Source organism: Panonychus citri, unplaced genomic scaffold (assembly GCF_014898815.1).
Source record: "Panonychus citri isolate SS breed McGregor unplaced genomic scaffold, ASM1489881v1 Contig00138, whole genome shotgun sequence".
Lineage (NCBI taxonomy): Eukaryota > Metazoa > Arthropoda > Arachnida > Trombidiformes > Tetranychidae > Panonychus > Panonychus citri.
This window is the reverse complement of record NW_026515543.1, coordinates 744634-750693: the sequence shown is the minus strand read 5'-3', so window position 1 is coordinate 750693 and position 6060 is coordinate 744634.

Sequence of the window (6060 nt, the reverse complement as noted above, 5' to 3'; positions counted from 1 at the left end):
TGACCATTATTACTGTTATGATGAATTGGCTCTGGTTCATTCAATTGAAATATGATACATGATGTACCATGAAGCTGAACCATTGAAATTGGTGACAACTAATTAAGAGAAAGCAACTTGATCAAGATCATAAAAAGTAAATGAATGAAACTCGCTCTCTCTTTTTCATTGAAATGGTCAAGGTGAAAACTTTAACGGTCAATTGGTCAAATAATTTAGATGACGAGAAAGAAAAAGTCTTTTAATTATAAGAGTTGACAATTAGACAAACACAATATCTCAAAATGGATTCAATTAAAAAACGAGATCACTTTTGGTTCCCATCAAGAGAAGGAAAGTTTACAAATGACCATCGGTGAGAGAGCGAGAGCGTGAATGGTCAAGCCATCTAATATACTAAATGAAAGTGAACTTGATGAAGATTATCATCATCACCATCATCATCATCTTCTTTTTCCTCTTTCTCTTTCTCTTTCTTTTTCTCCCACAAAATCCATTATAACCTCGAATATGATGAAACCCAAAAAAACGGTTCCTCTCTTTTTCACAGGTAATATTCACATTGTTGTTGTGTTCAACTATTAATGACTTTCTCATGATGATGATGATGATGATGATGATGATGATGCTTGTGTCTTCATCATCATCAGGTACATGATGATGATATGCCAGAAATGAAGGTCAACTGAATCATAATTTATCCAAATCATGAATATAATAAAATAGGAAAACAACAACAAAGTAAAAATAAAAATATTGAAAATCAGCAAGAAACCAGAAAATTATTACAAGTTTAACTTTCATTAATCACAACTGAATTAAAAGTTAATTGTTAGATTAATTTTGTAATCAAAAGCCTTACTTGTTATATGTTCATTTGATAATTGATAATTTATCAACAGTAACAATCAAAAACAAATGATCAACAATCAACTACTTTTAAATACATAATAATAATACAAAGCGGTTAATGTTAAAAGTTAATTAATAAACTGAAAAAAAACTGAATGAAAACCAAAACAAGATGATTAATTAACTAATTAGGTTAAATTGTTGGTTTTGACATAACATCATTTCAAGAGTATCAATTTTTTACTCAACCAGGAAGAGGATAAATTTGATATTTCAATATCTCTCATCGTTGTGATTATAATCAATTGATTAACCAAGATGATTAGTTATTATGGTGGTTTAATTTGTTTTTTTTTACCGTTTAATTGTCATTGAATTAAAAAATTTCATTGATTAAATTGTTGGTGGTTTATTAATACTACAAGAAGTAAATTCATTCATTGATTACAATCAATCTCATCTGTTTGTTGTTGAATGGGTTCACTTAATTGTGATGATGATATTGAGAAAACCTTAAACAATCAGCCATCATTATTAACCTTGTATTTAAACCGTTAATCAGTCAACATGATTAACTTTATCAACCATGATTAGCATGATAATTTATTAATTTAGTTATATTACAAATTAAATTGATGATCATACTCATCATTTATCACTTATGGGTCTAATATTTATAATCCTAATCCTAATCTTGTGTGTTTGTTTTTGTATCTTTTTCAAGGATTAACCATTTTTTTTTTCTTCAATTATTTCTTAATCATTATGATTAAAGATTAAACAGAATTAAAAAGTTGATAGTGATTAAGATTGTAAAATGATTATCATCATTATTTAAATGTAGAAAAAATTAATTGCATTGGTTAATGGTAATTGTTTCTGTTGATTGTTTATTATTAGTTTTTAATGGTCAATAATTTATTCAAAACTTTTATTTATTTGTTTCATTTGATTAATTAAATTGTCAATTAACAATTAATTTAACGAACCAGGTAAACGATTAGGAAACAATTTAAATAATAATAATAATAATTTTTTTTTCTCTCACAAATCAATTGATTATTGGTCAATAATTTGGAATTTAATTTTTTTTTTCTTCTTCTCCATTGTGTAAATTGGGAAATTTAATGGTCAAGGTGGGGGCTAGTTGATGATATTGGTGAAGGTCAGTCCATTTTGATTGGTCAATTGTTGTTTACTTGATTGATTGGCGTGATTAAATTTAATTGGTAATGATAATTGATTTAGTTATTGTTGTTGTTATGTTTACCTGACAATAGGAATTACTTATTATTATATTTAAAGACAATGAAACAATCAAACATTATTATCAATCTATTACATGGTGATGATGATGATGAGAGAAAATAATTAGTTAGATGATAAATGATGATGATGATTCTTTGATGATGATTAACTTTGATTGTGAAATAGTTTCAATTTTCATTGAATTGTACGTGATGAATTCACTTTGGACGAAAAAAACGAGAAAAAAAAGTTCCATGGTAATTGTTAGCAGAACTTTTATTTTCCATTGTATTCTCCATGAAATATCATCCAATGAAGATAATGATGATGATGATGATGATGATGACGATGATAAGTCTTTCTTTTCATTGTGATTATAAATTTCATGTCCTTAATTGTCCCAATTGATGATGTTGATTGTGTTGCAAAGGGCAAACTTCAATTCTGGAAATTTAATCACCATGATGATAAAAACGATTGATCTGATTTCTATTATACAATCAGAATCAATTTTGTTTTCTTAAACTTTAACTTATATTTACCTGACAATCAGAATTACTATTTATTGATTGTTGATGATTTACTTTTCTGTTCGCCTTTTTTTATATATACATTATGTGATATTCAGTATCATTTTGTTGATGTTTAGACACACAATCAGTTGATGATGATGATGATGATGATGATGAAAAAAGTACCTTGTTTGTCAATCGAAAAATTTTCTTCCAATTCTATTTTTTTCTCTTCCATTTTTTTTATCGTCTTCTCATCATTCCTATTCATCACATTTTCTCACAGATCACAATCAGACCATTGAAAGAATATATACTTTTTTTAACATCTCTCTCTCTCCCTCTTTCTCTTTCTCTCTCTCTCTTTATCTTCTCATTGATCATCTTTCAATCATCATAATCATCATGATGATCATCAGCAAAGATCTGGTTGGTTAACTTTTAGTGTTTAATGTATAAAGTAACAGGTAATATCAACAACAACATCAACAACAGGTCAATGATTAGTTGTTATTCAAATATAACATGATATTATTATTATTTGGCTTATCATGGTAATGATGATATTCAAGTGGATGATAAGATGATATAAAACAGATCCATGAATGGGAATGAGCTGAAACTTGAATCCATCATGATAATGAATTGTTGATAATGAAAAAAAAAGTTTTTCTTTTTCTCTTAAATTGTGCCAATGTGCTGGAAACTGAATTTTGAAACTCCATGATTCTGTTGGTATCAGTTCAATAGTTTTGAATCTTGTTTTGATTTTTACTTGCGGATTTGTAGTATTAGATATTTACATGGGATAAATGATGAGCTTTGATAAAGATTAGCCCTCTATGGATTAGGATAATTACTGCAAGAACCGATGACTGAGCTGAAAAATGATCTGATCTCTTCTTTGATTGATTCATTGACCGTTGTCCAGTCAATTGTTAAATCACACTGGTCAACCAGCGCTGTTAAACCTTTAACTCTTCCCGTTACAAAGTAAAGGTGACCTGGTGAAAGAGGCTCTTGACTTGATGGACATCCTTTGGTTGAAGTGACCGTTATCCTTTGGGTTCTAAAGGCGATTATGAATAAAAGTGACTTTTTATAAGTTTTTTTTATCGAAATTGAATAGACTCGAGTTATCGTTCCGTTGGTTGTCTCATAGGTTTCCAAGAGTTTGGTTATGTTGACAAGCATCACAAATTTAACATCACAAAGATAATCTTTGTACGTTTTTTCTGGACACATGGATGAGCATACAGGGGAAACTGACCTTAGGTCAGTTTCATCATAAAGAGGTGAAGTTGGTGAAGAGGATAAAAAGTTGGTTACACTTGAAGATGATGATGGTGATGAACTTGAATGATGATGATGATGTGGATAATGTTGATGGTGATAAGAGTGATAAGGATAAGTTGTTGGTGATGAAGATGAAGATGATGATGGTATTGTTTCACCATAAAGTTCATTGTTGTTATATCCAATTAATTTGTTTCCATTGGTGATTGAATTAGTTGAATTTATATTGGGTAAAGTTGATCGATTAACAATCAACAGATAAATTAAGAAACCAGCAAGTGTAATTAATGACAATGAAAGGGAAACAATTACTCCAAGTAAACGGGTATTCACAGTGTGGAACATGATTGTTTGCTTGTTTTCTTCACTATAACAATTAACTTAATCACAATTAACAAGAAAAAACAAAATAAAACACGAAAAAAAAGGTTAAAGAAACGATAAATTTAAATCGAAACAAAAACTTTTTTTTCTCGCCAAAAAATGTTACGATTTCGTTACGAGTTAAATTAAGCTCCAAGTCAATGTTCAAGTTTTATTACGATAACTTAGTTGGTGAAGATGAATAATGGTTATGATGATGATGAGAAGTAAGTAAATGTGTAAGAGAGAGGGAGAGAGAGAGAGATGATGATGATGATAATGATGATGATGAGAAAATAAAGGAGGAGAAATGATGATGAAAAGAAAGTTTTGAAAGAAGAAAAAAAATTTCTTCTAATCTATTACCTTAACTTTGGTTGATTAAATGAACCGGTTGATGATGAAGATGATGAGGATGATGAGGATGACAAGATTTAAGATTAAGGTTGGACTTGAGTGATGATTAATTTGATTTGATTTTATCTCAACAATTTAATTTGATTGACAAAAGTAGTTGAAAAGTGTCATTGAGATGATCAACATTTTCTGTTTTATTTTTTTTACTTTTCATTCATTTTTGGGTTATCATGTTAATCATCACAATTTATTTTCGTTGGTGATTGATTATCATTGATTAAGTTGAATCTGACAATATTTGATTAATTGATATTTATATATGATAATAACATAATAACATCTATTAATTAGTTAATTATAAGTAGATTGTGAAAATGTTATTTCAAGTTCATTAATTAATACAAACTGAAAAGGTTTAAGTTCATTTTCATGATTGAATTAATTGTTTACCTTTTTTTTTGGCTCTCACAATTAATCAACATCACATTTTGGTCACAACAATTTACTAATTGTTTAGATGATATTTCCTCTTAATTGTTCACCAATTGTATTATATACCCAGTTACTTGATAAATTGCCAATTTAATTAAAACAATTACAACACAATAGTAAAAATAAATCACACACAATTAAAATGTTAATTGTTGAATATGATAAGTTAGATATTGATAATTGTAATATATAAATTCAAGAGAAATTAACTTTTTCATATCTCATTTTAATTGTAATTTGTGTAAATTAGTTTAATGTTAATCATTTGGGTTAGCAACAATTAACTAATTGTATTCACAGAATTGATCAAGTTACAATTTAAGTTTGCATTTTTTTTCTCAACTTTTCTCACTAATTTGATTAATGTAATTGTGATGATAATTTATAAGAAAAAAAAAATATCCTTTGAATATTTAATTGGAATCAAATTTGTTAATCATTTTGATTTAAATTGTTTGGATATGAAGAGTTAAAATTATGTTGATAAAATCAAATTAAATCAAATAAACTTTAATCATTACAGAAAGAAGCGTCAGTGTTGTTGATTGCTTTTGATTGTGAACAATTTGTCTGATGATTATCATGATTATATCATGAAAATGATTGAATTTGATTGTAGATTTAATTTCAATTGCTATTTATATAAATATAAGAAAAAAAATCAACTTAATTGAACAATAACAATTTGATTATAATCAATCCATCATGATTTGAATTCATGACAATCTATTAATTGTTATAATGAGTGAGAATTACAAAACAACAACAACAACAACAAACAATTTAGTAAACACAATTAACTAGCAAGGATTATCATCAAACAACAACAACAACAACAATTGAAACAATTAACTGCAATATAATAAATGAATGATAGTTATCTTGTGTTAAACAATTAACTAAATAACAATAAACACAATCAATTTTTACATATTTACCT